We start from the raw sequence: 19,346 nt of genomic DNA, 5'->3' as shown, positions 1-19,346 counted from the left end.
ACGGTACTCCATCTTCTGTCGCAGAATTCATAAATGGTGTCATTGAGCTCCAACTCTAGTGCCAAAGAAGAACAAGAAAATTACAAGCAACTATTTGGGTGTGAATTTGGCTCGTTACCCTTCACGTACTTAGGGATTCCAATTCACAACCTCAAGCTCACGAATAAAGAATGGAAGTGTATTAAGGATCGGTTTGAAAAGAAGCTGAGTTGCTGGAAGGGCAAACTCTTGTCATATGGAGGAAGATTGATTCTTATTAATTCGGTACTCACAAGTATGCCAATGTTTCTTCTTTCCTTCTTTGAAGTCCCAGTTGGGGTGTGCAAAAGATTGGACTTTTATAGATCTAGATTCTTTTGGCAAATTGATGAAAACAAGGTTAAATATAGATTGGCAAAATGGGACATGATCTGTAGGCCGAAGGACCAGGGAGGCTTGGGTTTTTTTTTTGAACATAAAGATTTTATTAACTTAGGAGCATTTTACAGAGACAAGCGTGAAAGGAAGCACGCTGGATACAGAGAGCGAATCCCTAGTTGAACAAAGTCCTGCATCAAGACATAAGCAACGAAACAGTACATGGCTGTTTTTAACTTTCAAAGCTAGGCGTGCAAGATGATGCGCCTTGACATTGTTTCCCCTGCTAATGTGAGCAACTTTGCCACTCTGAAAAGAAGTACTGTTTTCTATCCGTTGATTTTGCTGCCGAAACTAGCACTGAACAATCCGTAAAGAAATGTGGATCCTGAACATTGAGTATTTCTGCCAGCCTGGTTGCAAGCATGAGACCCAAAGTCTCAGCTTGTAGAGGAGAAGAAGCCATAGGAGACATAGCTGCAATGTGAAGTTGATGGATTCGATCATTATTCTGAACCTGAATGAAGACTTCAATTCCTGCTTGTTTAGGAGTGTGAGCTAGACGTATTTCCCACGCAGCATCACAAAAGATTGTGTTGCCTGAAAAAGAGTGTGGATTTTGTATTGTCGGCTGCACCAGTTGTTCCTATAAGCAATGCATAGCATGAGCTTCAGCAGGGATTTCTCCTAATTTGGTTCCTTGTATGATTGTGTTTGCCGCTGCATACACCTGAGAGGGCCTGCAAAATTTCCTAACAAAGAGATCATCATTTCGAGATTTCCATAGGCACCACAGAAAAGTATACAAGTTAGAAGGATTAATTTGTGGATGGCCAGAGTTAAGCAAAGTTTGGATCATGATAGGAATAGAATGGTTAACAGCAGCAAGATTTCCGTTTTAATAAACCAAGGTGAGCAAAACCAGGCTGCCTTAGAGAAAGGGGAAAGGAAAAACATGTGCATTTCATCCTCTATATTGCCACACCTGGAGCAGTTTTCATTTATGTGTTTAGAGAATTTACTTGCTCTCTTACCTGTAGGAAGCGCTCTCCTAAGAAGTCTCCAAGCAAATGTCTGTACCCGTGGTGCCATGAGTTTGTCCTGCCAAACTTGCTTAAGAAGAGCAACAATCTGAGGATGAACCTCTTTCGGTCGCTGTCTAGCTGGTAGGTCAAAGTTGTTGAAGCAATGCTTATATGCACTCTTGGAGGAGAAATTTCCTGCAGATGTTAGTTTCCAAATCAAAGCATCTTGTCCAGCAGCAACAACTATAGGAGTCTGAAGAATATCATTAGCTATCACAGGAGAGAACATAGAATTAATTAGATCCACATTCCAAGCTTTTTGATTTGGCAACCAAAGATCTCTAACAATAGCAGCATAGACAAAAGATTGCTCTTGTATAATTAGATGATTGTAAATTCCTTCCCATTTCGAAAACCAAGGAGAACTCCACACAGAACTATTACCATCTATAATCTGATAGGTAGAGGCTGAAATTAAGAGAGGCTTCATCTTTAGTATTGCAGCCCAGAAAGCTGATTTCGGCTTGTTTGCTTTGGCTCTCCAAATGGACGTTTCATTGTGATACTTAGCCTTGAGGATCAAAGCCATCTGGCTATGTGGTTCTCTTGCCAACCTCCATGCTGCCGAAAGAATAAGTCCTTGGTTGATTGCCTGCAAGTTCCTGATGCCTAGAGGCTTGGGTATTGAAAATCTCGAGGTGAAAAACAGGTGTTTGCTTAGCAAATGGTTGTACCGTCTTTCAGTAGAAACAGAAGGGGTTTGGATTCAGTTGCTGCGAAATAAATATCTCCATTCCAAAACACTTGCCCAGGTTACAACTCAACGGTCTGATTCACCATTCTGGAAGGGGGTTATGAAGACAAAGGTCGCCTTCTTCAACAGGACTAAATTCATAGTAGGGAATGGAAGAGATACTAGGTTTTCGGAAGACACATGGTTGGTAGAAACCCCACTGGCTATGCAGTATCCATCCCTCTACAACATTGCTCAACAGAAAGAGGTTTCTGTTGCCTCAGTGTTGGGATCCATTCTGCTTAATATGCAATTTAGGCGGTCAGATATACGTGAGCGTTGGGATAGATGGTTACATCTCGTGCGTAGGTTAATGGGGGTTAACCTTTCTGATGATCCAGACTCTTTGCACTAGAAGCTATCCAGGTCAGGAGTTTTCTCGGTTAAATCAATGTACACGGATCTGGGACTATCCCGAGGACCGTCCATATTTGGAAAATTAAGGTGTCTCTAAAAATAAAAGTGTTTATGTGGTTCTTGCATAATGGCGTAATTCTAACTAGACAAAACCTAGCTAAGCGTAAGTGGGAAGGAAGTAAAAGATGCCGCTTTTGCGATCAGGATGAAACAATCGAGCATCTGTTTATCAATTGTCCGCTTGCTAAGTTACTTTGGAGAACTATTCACGTAACGTTTAACGTCACTCCACCTATCACGATAGCACACCTTTTTGATAACTGGTTGGCTGGTGTGGCGCCTCAGACCGCGACACATATTCATGTGGGAGCATGTGCTTTACTTTGGGCTACATGGAATTGTCGGAATGATGTTACCTTTAACAGACAAACCATCACAAACTTTTTGCAGGTCATCTTCAGAGCATCTACTTGGATCCCTACGTGGTCCTTACTCAGTCATGCGGACCACAGGGCGCATATGGATATTGGGTGCAGCGGATGGGAGATGGTTGCACGGGATACATACAACCAGTTTGGATGGCAGTCCAATAATAGGATAGGCGTCTAGTCTTCTAGTCCTATTTTCGCCGGTTGTGGCATTTATTTTATTACTTTTAGACTATTTGCTTTGTTTCGAGACTGCTTGTTGGAACCTATTTCGGAACCTTTTATTTCAATAAATATATGGTTGTGTGCATCCAGAGATGCAGAGGCTGGGGGTACGCCTCCTTTTTGAAAAAAAAAAGTTCTTATAGTGATGAGGGTGGGCGAAAATGGAAAGGATTTCCCTGCGGGCAAGTGCATAATATTGCAGCAGATACTATACTATAGGAATGATTTTCCAGATGGGCAATTCATGCAACTGCAACAATACTATCAGTCTCTCAGTATACCAATTCATGTGTACTCTTCACTTCCTTGTTGTTGGTATTGCTTAACAACCTGCCATGATGTATACTATCGGTGTGGCTGTCAATTTGTTGCTCTCTGCAGCAGCAACCGATGAGAAAGTCACACATCACACTTTTTTTAGAAAATGACACATCACACCTTCATTGGATTTCTTCAGAAGACTCAACTAAATACGCTCACGCCGTTAGGGCATAATAACATCACCAAGTGGTGGCCCTCGTTCTGTATGGTGGTGTCGGCGGCGCAACGCATGAAGCTCAACTTGATCATATAGGTAACTTTGTGGTACATAAGGCTTTGAGTGTAACAGCCGAGGTTTCGAGCGTAAATCTTCCCTTCCGAGTCAGGTTGTAGTGGTGATTAGAGCGGACGTGTGGGTGCACATGTGAATTGGTTGCATTAAAAATCCATATAATCAAGCATCCACCTTCATCGGAGGCAGCGATAATGTTATCATATCTCCTCCGGTCGGACTGATCCGATAATGTCGGCTATTTATCTATCCACTTGCAGCACGACATGAAGACATCTCATCCATCCTCGGTGTATTAATTAAAACCTCGGTCAGAGGTGAGAATTACACCTCAGATCGATATCCGATGGATTTGCACTCTCACATATGTTTGAGCTGGAAGCAATGGGCTTGAGAAAACGAATCCATTTTCCTTGTATTCCCTCTCCTCGTCTTTCAATCATTGAAAAATATAACCAAAGAGCCACACTGTAGATTTCTAAATTAGAATCTGCCTTATCAAATTAGGAAATTAAACTATTTCTTCAAAGCAAGCAAAAATTTACCAAAACTACTATACAGCGGGGACATACCTTGATTCCTTCAAGTTGAATTTGATCTGTTGATGTATGATGCTGCTAAAGCGCACAGGCAGTCGTTGTCTCGTGGTCTCTGATGGATTCAATCGCACGAAGTGAAGTTCCCTCTACAGGTCTTCCCTATCGAGAAGCGAGGCGCGGCGGCGCAGGGTCATACCGATCCACGAACGAAATTACGAGGAGGATAGAACGATATAGGAAAGTAACTGCTCGATCTCACGGCTGATCGCATGTCACAACTAGCGCTCTCCCATGTTTGGGCCTGTGGGCTAGAAAGTTGCAACGTTGGGCCATAATCAAGTTAGCATTAAACGACAAATGGCAATATACACTGTATACGTACAAGCTACTGGTAGAACTAGCTCGATCTCACCTGTCGTTCATGGGAGCCTGGAGTAAACCCTTCCCGGGGTTGACAAACCCCCTCATTGCTGAGGCCTTAGCTCTACGGGAGGGAGTCATCTTCGCTCAGCTGCGTGGTTTCTCACATGTGGTGATGGAACTGGACTGTTTAGACGTTGTCAACCTCTAGTCGTCGCGTGACAATTCGAGGTCAATTGTTGCGCCTATTCTAGATGATATTGGGGAGAAGTCTACATGTTTTATCACTTTTACTGTTAGGTATGTTCCAAGGGATGCTAAAGCTATGGCAGACCTCTGTGCTAAACAGGCCTGTTCCTTGTTGGTTTCAGACTGTTGGCTGGAGGGCTGTCCATCCTTTCTCCTTAGTAGCCTGAGGGCAGATTGTAATCATATGTCAACAATGCAATAAAGCTAACTGCTCCTCGGTAGCTCCATTGCAGCCTCCACCATTCTGCAATTCGGAATATGGTGTACATCGAAATCAGATTGCACCACTCAATCCAACTGCTGCAAGGGGTAGCTAATGTGTAGTTCCAGATTCAGTCTAGTACGCATAGTGTTTTATAATTTCAGGTTATATGCTGTTTTTTTCAAACACGACAGATGAGGTTTTTTTTTTTTTTTGAGGTTTGGATATATGACACAGACTGCTGCTTACTGCGTTCTGCCTTCGTTTTTGTTCTGTGCCACGAATGGTACTTGTTGACAAGGCGTTGCATGTAGTTCCCTCTGGTTTCTTGCACCGTGCTACAATTTAGATTAATGTTGACGCCAACATCTCAATTAATAGACCACCCATTTCATGAAATTGTTTTCCCCAAATGTTCGATATTTCTGACTCAACAACATATAGGAAAATTACAGAATGATGTTAAGTCATGCCTGCTCGACGGGTGCTACATTGTGTCATGCTTGGTCGGCAGGTGCCACGCACGACAGATCTTCCAGAGTCTTCGCATCTGGATAGACGAGCGCAGGGCGGTGGCACCGTTGGGCGCCCTGGTGGCGTCGACGGATGGCCGGACTGGCAAGGATGATGCGGATCTCTCTCGTGAAGATGGGTCAATGGTCCGATGATGATGGCGGTTTCTAAAACGTTTGCATGTGGTGTCCACTTTAGGTCTGTTGCACCGGCTGCTGGTTCCAATACATGTGGATGGATGGGCGACCACACTGATTTTAGATATGGGTAGTGAGAGCACTCCGCATTATCGAGTTTGTAGGATTGAGTGGTGGCTTCCGGTGGCTTGATGTATATTCTTGTCAGACCTTCATTGAATAGTTAATAAAGATGACTGTATGCATTGATTGATGCATAGGCTGGGGATTTTAACCCCTTTTCTATTCTTTTTTCAAAAAAGCTAGTCAGAGGAAGAAGTGGATGCCTCTGCAATTTACTTGATTGATTCTACCTGTATGGATTTGGTCATCATATAAAGCATTAGATTCCGATTGTCATAAAAAAGGTAAGAACAGTCGAAACTAGCAGAAGTTGTAGTAGCAGACATACATACATGATACATATCTAGGACAGTAAAATTGAGTCAAAACCCAGCCCTCTCACGACCTGGCAATTTCTGGCCGTCCATTTGCGTCATCTGGCTTATCTGGATCGTTAGACGTGCTGTAAATTTTGTCCTTCACTGCAGTTATTTTTTCCTGCCCCTGTTGTCCTAAGGGTAGCTACTCCAGGAGAAAAAACGGAGGCTTGTAGTCTTTGGGCTTTATCTGCCGGCCCATTTGGCTAACTCCTAAGTGCCTATCGAATAGAAAAAAGCCTGAGCCCCATATCGTTAACCTCCCGAAAAATCCCTCGTCTCTGCCAGAGGGAAGGTCAATGGGACAAAGGCACGATGCGGGTGACGCAGGAGATCTATCTCCGAGATCCCTTGCGCGCCATTTGGGTGACACGGGGGCGGCTCGATCGAGACGACAAGCCGACGCTTCATCTGATCGAAACTGCTTCGCTGAAAATTGAATGAGGAATATCTGTTTAGGTGTTTAATCACCCCCACCTACCCACCCAATCATCAATTCCATGGCAAGGAAAACTTATCACTTGCTCACACTACAGTTAAACATTAACCAGTTACTAGTGAAATTTAAAGTTTATTGAATCTGCTACATCAATTTCATCGGTAGTCATTATTTGCGATTTGCAAGAAATAATTAGATGTAGGACTATATGATGTGTCTTATCCATCACAACGGTATCCTTCAATCCGTCGCGCAGCAGCAGTATTTATTATCTTTGTATGAATCACATGTGCTTTCACTCTTAGCATATCCACGTGCTGCACAATTTTGCCGGCATAGATCGATTGTGCAGCGTTTCCAAAGAAAGCACGATGTGAGGCTCCTCTCCTTCGTATCTGCACGCAGAGGATGATGATCACAACAACAACTTCCTAGTAAGTAACATCCAACGGTATATGCAAATATTAAGAGAAATATGACTAAAGAATCATACCCATGATCCTTCCTTCTACATGAGAGGGCAATAAAGCGGTAGACATGATAACAAGAGCCACCAAGCACATAGCCTGCACGATGTTCTTCATAAGCACCATAAAGGAAACTGGAGTAGTTCGCTAGCTTTTTTTCTTTGCCCTGCTATTGTTCTTGCCAATATGTCATAAAAGCTATGCCCATGTGCTAGTGTTTATATAACGCCAAATGCATTGATTGTTTTTCTTTCTTTGGACGTTATTAAACTCTATCCTTAAATAGCATGCATATCCATACAATAAATGTGATATTTAGATGATCACTGACTATTACCTTCCTCAGTTGAGCATCTCACTATCTATGTGCTCACTAATATTTTCCTTCACCATGTTCCATTCTCTATATTTTATTTGCTGTTTCTTAATTATCTTTTGTGTAGGTCGTCCTTTTTGTCACCTACCGCAATAGCCCTTGAAAAAATAAAAATGTATAATATAATAGAGAAAGTTGCATTACAACCCTATTAGGAAATATTATAACAACATTGATTTTTTGTGTGACAAGGGGCATTTTTTATTGACACGTAATGAAACATCAAGGGGATACAAGCACGATGGACAATCATCTGACCTCTACATGACTTGCATGCACATAACCAACATCAATCCACACATGAAAAGAATCATGCCTGCAAAGGGCAAAGTCATACAAGACTAAAGTTATGCATCGGCGATGGATAAAGGAAAACCCCAGAAGAATCTAATGACACCGACAAAGTAAAACAACGAGCATCAGGCCCATCCATCTCTTGACAACAGGAATAAGAGATTGTTTATCCAAAAGCAACACCTCTAGGAAGGGACTTATGCTCATGTGCCTTTGTCAGATCCAGCCATCTTAGGTTGGATTGTGAGCTTTTACCCCGAAAATCAGGTCTGAGTGAATTCCAAGCACTGCCTATGATAAGGTAACAACGGCAAAACACTCTCATTTTCATGTATGATCAACTAGGGTCAGAACTAGTGTTTTCACCTTGGAGCTCGAGATCGGGTGCTCGAGAAGCACCATCAAATCAAACTCCTCTTGTGATGTCACGTCCACTTTCAGTGATCCCAAAAACTATGTACATTCATGATCATTGTGTGAGAAGCCACACGATTGAGGACCTTGCCCGCACAAGCAGGAGGCCGAGTCACAATAAAAACAGCTCACCACAGAAGGCGTCAAACGGCTAAAGCTCGCCGTTGCATGATGAGTGGATTTTTCATTCATTTTTAGCCATGCTTAGACATGATAATTTCTGATTTTTCCGAGGCCATCACATTGATTTGCCTACTTACGACTAATAATTGCAAAGGATTGCAAATGTCCTTGTTCATTATTTTCCTGTAAAAATGGGCTATTCTAGGTGCAAAATCAATTCATAAAAGGAATATGATGGGCATGAAGATCAGTGTCAATCAACCAGAGACGCACAACTATTCCAGAGAAGACATCGTGCCATATGCAGTGGATGCTCGTACCACTGCTCGTACCAGCGATCACCGACTACATAACGTCATGGCTTACAACTTATATGAAGGGACCCGTGGCTGATCTGCATTGCAAGTGCCTCGAAAGCCTATTCCGCCCGCCTTCACTATATAAAGGAGACAAAATCCCTTTGCTCGGAGTATGTCGCTCCATTTATCAAGTTCGCCCCTTTGAACTTGCAATCCCATTCCTGTCTACAGCACCCTCCATCTCCATTAGCCATTAGACCTGCAATCAAGAGTACATCATGATTAATAACATTGTAAAATCTATTAAAAAATAACATTGTAAAATCTATGATCATTCATATTCCCATAGAATTACATATTTAGTTATTTCACAGATAAAAAGATAAAAAGGTACATCAAAATTAAAGGATACGAGTTGGCCATTGCCATCTAGCCTAAATCGCCGGGTGCAGGTTCCTTGGATGAAGCATCGTGTTCCGTGCCATGAAGGCAGGTAGTTGACCAGTGAGCACGTGTGCAGACGGTTGGCTTATTCCAATGGCATGGAGGTTGCTACGTCTTGAGGTTGCGTTTGTTTTCCTTGAAGAGGAAAGGGTGATGCAGCACAATAGCGTAAGTATTTCCCTCAGTTTTTGAGAACCAAGGTATCAATCTAGTAAGAGACTCCTCAAAAGTCCCACGCACCTACACAAACAAACAAAGAACTCGCAACCAACGCGATAAAGGGGTTGTCAATCCCTTCACGACGACCTGCGAAAGTGAGATCTGATAGAGATAATATGAGAAGATAAATATATTTTTGGTATTTTATGATATAGATTGGAAAAGTAAAGATGCAAATAAAAGTAGATTGAAAGCTTATATGATAAAAGATAGACCCGGGGGCCATAGATTTCACTAGAGGCTTCTCTCAAGATGGCATAAGTATTACGATGGGTGAACAAATTACTGTCGAGCAATTGATAGAAAAACGAATAATTATGAGATTATCTAGGCATGATCATGTATATAGGCATTACGTCTGTGACAAGTAGACCGACTCCTGCCTGCATCTACTACTATTACTCCACACATCGACCGCTATCCAGCATGCATCTAGAGTATTAAGGTCATAAGAACAGAGTAACGCTTTAAGAAAGATGACATGATGTAGAGGGATAAACTCATGCAATATGATATAAACCCCATCTTTTTATCCTCGATGGCAACAATACAATACGTGCCTTGCTGCCCCTGCTGTCACTGGGAAAGGGCACCGCAAGATTGAACCTAAAGCTAAGCACTTCTCCCATGGCAAGAAAGATCAATCTAGTAGGCCAAACCAAACCGATAATTCGAAGAGACTTGCAAAGATAACTCAATCATACATAAAATAATTCAGAGGAGATTCAATTATTTCTCATAGATAAACTTGATCATAAACCCACAATTCATCGGATCTCGACAAACACACCGAAAAAGAGTTACATCGAATAGATCTTCACAAGAGAGGGGGAGAACATGGTATTGAGATCCAAAAAGAGAGAAGAAGTCATCTAGCTAATAACTATGGACCCGAAGGTCTGTGGTAAACTACTCACAACTCATCGGAAGGGCTATGGTGTTGATGTAGAAGCCCTCCGTAGTCGATTCCCCCTCTGGCGGAGCGCCGGCGAAGGCTCCAAGATGGGATCTCGCGGATACAGAAGGTTACAGTGGTGGAAATATTTCTTCGGTGGCTCCCTGGATGTTTTTGGGGTACGTGGGTATATATAGGAGGAAGAAGTACATCGGTGGCCGCCCGAGGGGCCGAGGAGATAGGGGCGTGCCCTGTAGGGGTGGGCGTGCCCTCCACCCTCGTGGCCGCCTAGGCTGCTTCTTGGCTTGTACTCCAAGTCCTCTGAATCACGTTTGTTCCAAAAATCACGCTTCCGAAGGTTTCATTCCGTTTGGACTCCGTTTGACATTCCTTTTCTTCGAAATACGGAAATAGGCAAAAAAAAAAACAGCAATACGGGTTGGGCCTCCGGTTAGTAGGTTAGTCCCAAAAATGATATAAATGTGTAAAATAAAGCCCATAAACATCCAAAACAGGTAATATAATAGCATGGAACAATCAAAAGTTATAGATACGTTGGAGACGTATCAAGCATCCCCAAGCTTAATTCCTGCTCGCCTCGAGCAGGTAAATGAAAAAAATAGAATTTTTGATGTGGAATACTACCTAGCATAATTCTCAATGTATTTCTGTTATTGTGGCATGAATGTTCAGATCCAATGATTCAAAATAAAAGTTCATATTGACATAAGAAATAGTAATACTTCAAGCATACTAATAAAAGTAATCATGTCTTCTCAAAATAACATGGCTAAAGAAAGTTCATCCATATAAAATCATATAGTTAGGCTATGCTTCATTTTCGTCACACAAAAATGTTCCCAAATTCTACACCCCCGATGACAAGCTAAGCAATTGTTTCATACTTAAATAATCTCAAACTTTTTCAACCTTCACGCAATACATGAGCGTGAGCCATGGATATAACACTATGGGTGGAATAAAATAATGATGGGGATTGTGTGCAAAAGAAAAAAAGAAGAAAGTCTCACATTGACGAGGATAATCAATGGGCTATGGATATGCCCATCAATTGATGTCAACATGAGGAGTAGGGATTGCCATGCAACGGATGCACTAGAGCTATAAATGAATGAAAGCTCAACAAAAGAAAACTAGTGGGTGTGCATCCAACTTGCTTGCTCACGAAGACCTAGGGTATTTGAGGAAGCCCATCGTAGGAATATACAAGCCAAGTTCTATAATGAAAAATTCCCACTAGTAAATGAAAGTGACAACATAGGAGACTCTCTATATGAAGAACATGGTGCTATCTTGAAGCACAAAATATGAGACTCGCTATATGAAGAACATGGTGCTACTTTAAAGCACAAGTGTGGAAAAAGAGATAGTAACATTGCCCCCTTTTTCTTTTATTCTTTCTTTTCTTTTTTTTCTTTCTTTTTCTTTTTTTCTTTGGCCCTTTTTTCTTTGCCCTTTCCTTTTTCTTGGCCTTTCTTTTTTTTCTTTGGGGACAATGCTCAAATAATGATGATTATCACACTTTTATTGATTACAACACATGAATTACAACTCGAAACTGGAACAAGATATGACTCTATATGCATGCCTCCGACGGTGTACCGGGATGGTGCAATGAATCAAGCGTGACATGTATGAAAAATTATGCATGGTAGCTTTGCCACAAATACGATATCAACTACATGATCATGCAATGGCAATATGACAAAAATAATGCGTTTCATAATGAAAAACAGAATGATGGAAAGTTGCATGGCAATATATCTTGGAATGGCTATGGAAATGCCATAAATAGGTAGGTATGGTGGCTGTTTTGAGGAATATATAAGGAGGTTTATGTGTGATAGAGCATATCATATCACGGGGTTTGGATGCACCAGCGAAGTTTGCACCCACTCTCAAGGTGAGAAAGGGCAATGCACGGTACCGAAGAGGCAAGCAATGATGAAAAGGTAAAAGTGCGTATAATCCATGGACTCAACATTAGTCAAAAGAACTCATATACTTATTGCAAAAATTTAGAAGTCATCAAAAACCAAGAACTACACGCATGCTCCTAGAGGGATAGATTGGTAGGAAAAGATCATCGCTCGTCCCCGACCGTCACTCATAAGGATGCACAATCCAAGGACACTTCATGTTTCAAATTTGTTACACAACTTTAACCATACGTGCATGCTACGGGACTTGCTAACTTCAACACAAGAATTCTTTAAATTCATAATGACCCAACTAGCATGACTTTAATAACACTACCTCCATATCTCAAAACAATTATCAAGTATCAAATTGATCATAGCATCCAATTCACTTCATATGATAGTTTTTATTATACCCAACTTGGATGTCTACCATTCTAGGACCAATTTTATAACCATAGCAAATTCCCTGCTGTTCTAAGAGACTCTCAAAATAATATAAGTGAACCATGAGAGATCAACAATTTCTTCAAAATTAATCCACCGCCGTGCTCTAAAAGATATAAGTGAAGCACTAGAGCAAAAACTATCTAGCTCAAAAGATATAAGTGAAACGCATAGAGTATTCTAATAAATTTCAATCAAGTAGGCTTCTCCCAAAAGGTGTGTATAGCAAGGATGATTGTGGTAAACTAAAAATCAAAGGCTAATATCATACACGACGCTCCAAGCAAAACACATATCATGTGGGGAATAAAAATATAGCTCCAAGTAAAGTTACCAATGAACGAAGATGAAAGAGGGGATGCTTTCCCGGGGCATCCCCAAGCTTAGGCTTTTGGCTATTCTTGAATATCTTGAGGTGCCATGGGCATCCTCAAGCTTAGGCTTTTGCCAGTCCTTATTCCATAGTCCATCAAATCTTTACCCAAAACTTGAAAACTTCACAACACAAAACTCAACAGGAAATCTCATAAGCTCCGTTAGTGCAAGAAAGAAAACCACCACATAAGGTACTGCAATGAACTCATTCTTTGTTTATATTGGTGTTAAACCTATTGTATTCCAAGTTCTCTATGGTTCAAACCACTTAATACTAGCCATAGATGCATCAAAATAAGCAAACAACACACGAAAGGCAGAATCTTTCAAAAACAGAACAGTCTGTAGCAATCTGTAACTTTCGGTTACTTCTGGAACTGCAAAAATCCTACCAAAATAGGACGTCCTAAGAAAATTTTCTATTGATCAGCAGCAAAAAATATCAATGCAAAATCACGTTTCTGTGATTTATTGACTTTTTTCTCGTGAGCGCAAAGTTTCTGTTTTTCAGCAGAATCAAATTAACTCATACCATAGGTTATCCTATAGGTTCTACTTGGCACAAACACTAAATAAAACATGAAAACACATCTAAACAGAAATTACATGCAAAATTTATTACTAAACAGGAACAAAAACAAAAAAAAGAAAATTGGGTTGCCTCCCAACTAGCGCTATCGTTTAACGCCCCAAGCTAGGCATTGAGATTTCATTGATGCTCACATGAAAGACAATAATTGAAGCATAAAAAGAGCATCATAAAACATGTGACAAACACATCTAATTCTAACATACTTCCTATGCATAGGCATATTATAAGCAAACAAATTTGCAAGGCAAGCAAATGCTAGCATATGCAAGGAAGAAGAAAGAGACGATAGCAATCTCAACATGACGAGAGGTAATCTAGTAACATGAAAATTTCTACGACCATATCTTCCAAACCCACTTTCATGTGGGATCATAAGAAAATTCAACAAAATAGCTATCACATAACATATTCTCAACACGATCCACATGCATGCAAAGTTGACACTGTTCCAAAATAGTGGTATTAACATTAACTAAAGTCATGACCTCTCCAAACCCACTTTTATCAAAAACTTCATAAGATTGAGCATTATCCAAATATGTGGGATCTAAAGTTGACACTCTTCCAAACCCCACTTTCAATATTATTGCAAACATTATTATCAATCTCATAATCATCAAGGGGCTTAAATAAATTTTCAAGATCATAAGAAAAATCACCCCAATCATGATCATTGCAACAAGTAGTGGACATAGCAAAACTAGCATCCCCAAGCTTAGGCTTTTGCATATTGTTAGAACAATTGACATCAAGAGAATTTATAGTAAAATCATTGCAATCGTGCTTTTTATTCGAGTTATCGTGAATCTCCTCATAAATTTCTTCATCATGATTTTTAGATTCACAAATTTCAAGAAAAGCTACATAAAGATAATCTAGTGCACAAAACTCACTAGCAATTGGTTCAGCATAATTGGATCTCTTAAAGAGATTAGCAAGTGGATGAGCATCCATAAACTTTTAGCAAGCGAAGATTCAAGCAAAAAGAAGGTACATGGAGACACAAGATCAAATGGAAGAGGGGCAACTAAAACGGCAAGGGTGAAGTGGGGGAGAGGAAAATGAGAGGCAAATGGCAAATAATGTAATGCGAGGAAGATGAGTTTGTGATGGATACTTGGTATGTCTTGACTTGAGCGAAGACCTTCCCGGCAACGGTGCCAGAAATCCTTCTTGCTACGTCTTGAGCTTGCATTGGTTTTCCTTGAATAGGAAAGGGTGATGCAGCATAGTAGCGTAAGTATTTCCCTCAGTTTTTGAGAACCAAGGTATCAATCCAGTATGAGGCTCCTCAAAAGTCCCACCCACCTACACAAACAAACAAAGAACTCGCAACCAACGCAATAAAGGGGTTGTCAATCCCTTCACGGCAACTTGTGAAAGTGAGATCTGATAGAGATAATACGATAAGATAAATATATTTTTGGTTTTTGTGATATAGATTGGAAAAGTAAAGATGCAAATAAAAGTCGATTGAAAGCTTATATGATAAAAGATAGACCCGACGGCCATAGGTTTCACTAGAGGATTCTCTCAAGATAGCATAAGTATTACGGTGGGTGAACAAATTACTGTCGAGCAATTGATAGAAAAGCGAATAATTATGAGATTATCTAGGCATGATCATGTATATAGGCATCACGTCCGTGACAAGTAGACCGACTCCTGCCTGCATCTACTACTATTACTCCACACATCAACCGCTATCCAGCATGCATCTAGAGTATTAATTTCATAAGAACAGAGTAACGCTTTAAGAAAGATGACATGATGTAGAGGGATAAACTCATGCAATATGATATAAACCCCATCTTTTTATCCTCGATGGCAACAATACAATGCGTGCCTTGCTGCCCCTGCTGTCACTGGGAAAGGACACCGCAAGATTGAACCCAAAGCTAAGCACCTCTCCCATGGCAAGAAAGATCAATCTAGTAGGCCAAACCAAACCGATAATTCGAAGAGACTTGCAAAGATAACTCAATCATACATAAAAGAATTCAGAGGATATTCAAATATTTCTCATAGATAAACTTGATCATAAACCCACAATTCATCGAATGTCGACAAACAAACCGCAAAAAGAGTTACATCGAATAGATCTCCACAAGAGAGGGGGAGAACATGGTATTGAGATCCAAAAAGAGAGAAGAAGTCATCTAGCTAATAACTATGGACCCGAAGGTCTGTGGTAAACTACTCACAACTCGTCGGAAGGGCTATGGTGTTGATGTAGAAGCTCTCCATGGTCGATTCCCCCTCCGCCGGAGCGTCGGCGAAGGCTCCAAAATGGGATCTCGCGGATACAAAAGGTTACGGTGGCGGAAATATTTCTTCGGTGGCTCCCTGGATGTTTTCGGGGTACGTGGGTATATATAAAAGGAAGAAGTACGTCGGTGGCCGCCCGAGGGGCCCACGAGATAGGGGCGCCCCCTGTAGGGGTGGGCGCGCTCTCCACCCTCGTGGCCGCCTTGGCTGCTTCTTGGGTTGCACTCCAAGTCCTCTGGATCACGTTTGTTCCGAAAATCACGCTCCCGAAGGTTTCATTCCGTTTGGACTCCATTTGATATTCCTTTTCTTCTAAATACTGAAATAGGCAAAAAAAACAGCAATACGGGCTGGGCCTCCGGTTACTAGGTTAGTCCCAAAACTGATATAAATGTGTAAAATAAAGCCCATAAACATCCAAAACAGGTAATATAATAGCATGGAACAATCAAAAATTATAGATACGTTGGAGACATATCAGTGATCAGACCGACCGTCGCAGTTTCTTTATAAATTCATGATTGTACTGGCAATAGTGTTCTCAAATAATAGTATCGCAGTGGTCAACACACGGACCTACACCAGCGACAGAGCACCTCACTGTTGATTGCCACCACATCGCATTTGAGCATCCACGCAGAGCTTCGGCAGAACGTGCAAGACTGTCGGCCGATTGGATGCTCACACGTATCGGATCTGGCCACGAACGATGCTGCACCAGCAGATCTGGCCGAGTTTGCGCCAAAAATCCATGCAATAATGCAGTCGGAGAATCCCGATCAAGTCGAGGATGCTAGGGCCTCACATAACCACCCCTCCACCACTTCATGGCTCGACCCCCGCAAGGTGGACCACGCCGGAGACTCGCTGCAGGTCGCCCAAGGCAAGTGGCAGCCAGAGATCTGAAGCCAGCCAACCGTATCTCTCCTAGGCGTCACCAGCCTTAATGGAGAACTCAGGGATTTGATCAGCTTCCAGGGACTTCAATGACGCGAGACGAGATGGGAGATGGCCCACCTCAGCTTCCAGGGACTTCAATGACGTGAGAAGAGATGGGAGATGGCCTACCGCCGCAGATGGCCGCCTGGTGCTTCCACTGGTGCAGAACCTGGCTTTAGCATGGGTCGTAAGGGCCTTTAGTGTCGTTTTTCCAACCGGCACTAAAGGGTGGGGACTAAAGATCCCCCCTCCCCCTTTAGTACCGTTTCGGCACGAACCGCTACTAAAGTGCCACCACGTGGCACGAGCCAGGGCCAGGTGCGGGGAGACCTTCAGTACCGGTTGGTAACACCAACCGGTACTAAATGTTGGGTGGGTTTTGGTTTTATTTTTTATTTTTCCTGTAGTTTTGTGTTTTCAATTTAATTTAGAGATTGTTTTTACATTATAATGAGTTGTTAAATCATTAGGTGAAAGTATCGCATATTAGTTTCAACTGGATGCATGCATGGATCCTAGCTAGCTAAGTGATCAAAGTATATATGCCATATCCATATTACTCTTGATCACTTATATATATTAGGTGAGCAAGTAATATGGATATGGCATATACTTGATCACTTAGCTAGCTAGGATCCATATCCAGTTGAAACTAATCTGCGGTTTCTTTCATAAATGATATAGTACATCATCATATCACATCATATTAATATAAAAACTATTGCATCATACATCATCACCAACAAGTTAATGGTATACTAGCTAGCTAGCTAAAAATCATTATAGTCGTCATTACCACTATTTAATCATCATAGTCATTACCGCTATCTAATCACCACCAATACTATCTTAAAGAAGAAACATTCACTTGTACCAGAAGGAAAGATACCATCGAGTTCAACATGGTCATGATTATAAGCGTTCATATATAAGACCACAAAAGCAAATCACTCTTTGAGATTAATTAAGGTCAGGACGAAGAACACGGACATGAGAGGACAAGTACTAGGAGCATGCTAATCACTCCTGCTGCTCTCTCTCTCAGGTAAAATAGCATAGAACATGTATAGCTCTCTTGTTTCATCATATTGGAGCATGCAGATAAACCTATCTCCTAATCGTGGGCTGCGCTTCTGATTGCTGCCCCCTAGTACTTCTCTGCGATCGTGGACAATTTTGTTCCAGTCTTTCACTATTAAGCATTCCTCACTATTAGAACTCCTGAATGCACTAAAGTGCATCGTAGGATGTCTTGACCGTAAGCTAACCATTCTCATGCGACCTTTAGTCTCGATCCACTAAGGCAGAACATTCATCGGGAGTCCCTGTTGAAGAACATTGTATAGTAACATAATTAGCATGAAGTTTAGCTTAAAAAATAATGTATGCACAAGATGCAGTGAGGAACAATAGTAAAAAATCTTATCATCTTTCCTAAATAGATTTGACCGTAGTTCAATACGATCACTATTGGTCGCACATTTTGAGTACTAAGATTTTGAGCACGGGGGCGGCAACGACGGCGACGGGGGCGACGGGGGAGGTGCGGGGCTGGTGACAGGGGCGACGACGGGGGCGGCGACGAAGGCGACGGGGGCGGCAACGAAGGCGACGAGGGCGGCGCACAGACGGGACCGTCGACGACGGCGACAGGGGCGGCGCGGGGACGGGCGCGACGACAAAGCAGATGAGGAACTAACTGAAATTTTCATAAGTGCTATATATATATAGGAGGGGCCTTTAGTACCGGTTGGAGCCAGGAACCGGCACTAAAGGTCAAATTTGGCCAGCCGAAGCGACCGGAAGCGACCCCCTTTAGTACCGGTTCTTGGCACCAACCGGTACTAAAGGCCCATACCCTAATACCGGTTGGATATAGGAACCGGTACTAAAGGGGGTGCGCTCCAGTTCCACTGTGCACAATGTTTAGTCCCACCTCGCCGAGCGAAGGGCAGCCGCACTGGTTTATAAACCCAGCCGCAGCTGCTCCTTTGAGCTCCTCTCTAATGCAGGCCTCTGGGCCTAACTTTGTCGCGCTGCCCTGTGAGCCCGCTGAGCCTTATGGGCCTGCATAAGCATGCCCAAGGCCGAGCAGGCCCACTGGGTAGCGCGGAAATAATTTTTTTATATAGTTTTTTTTCTTTTGTGGTTTATATATTTTCTTCTATTAATTTTTGAGTAGTTTTTATGCTATATTTAAATTTGAATAGTTTGAATTATGCATCTGAATGCAGAAAAAGTCCAGAGTTGTATTAAGTTATTAAAATATTGAATAACCGGTGTAACAGATGAGTTTTCGTCAAAAACCCTGATACTTCGAAAGAGATTGCCCAGTTTGTACACGAAGTGCATTCAGTTTTTTCCGTAACCATCTATACTTTTTTGCACATGCTATGCGGGTGAAATGATGATACCTTGCCAAGTTTCAACATTTTCAGAGTTCATTTTGTACTGCTTTTCAATTTCACGGTCATTTAACTCTCAAAACAAATCAGTAAATGCATCGAAAATAGCAAATTATGTCATAAAGGGTTGAAAGTTGATGACGTGAATTTGAATTGTGCATCTGAACGCAGAAAAAGTCCAGAGTTGTATTAA

The sequence above is a fragment of the Triticum aestivum genome, chromosome 4B (genome assembly GCF_018294505.1).
Source record: "Triticum aestivum cultivar Chinese Spring chromosome 4B, IWGSC CS RefSeq v2.1, whole genome shotgun sequence".
Classification (NCBI taxonomy): domain Eukaryota; kingdom Viridiplantae; phylum Streptophyta; class Magnoliopsida; order Poales; family Poaceae; genus Triticum; species Triticum aestivum.
Note: the sequence above shows the minus strand (reverse complement) of the source record.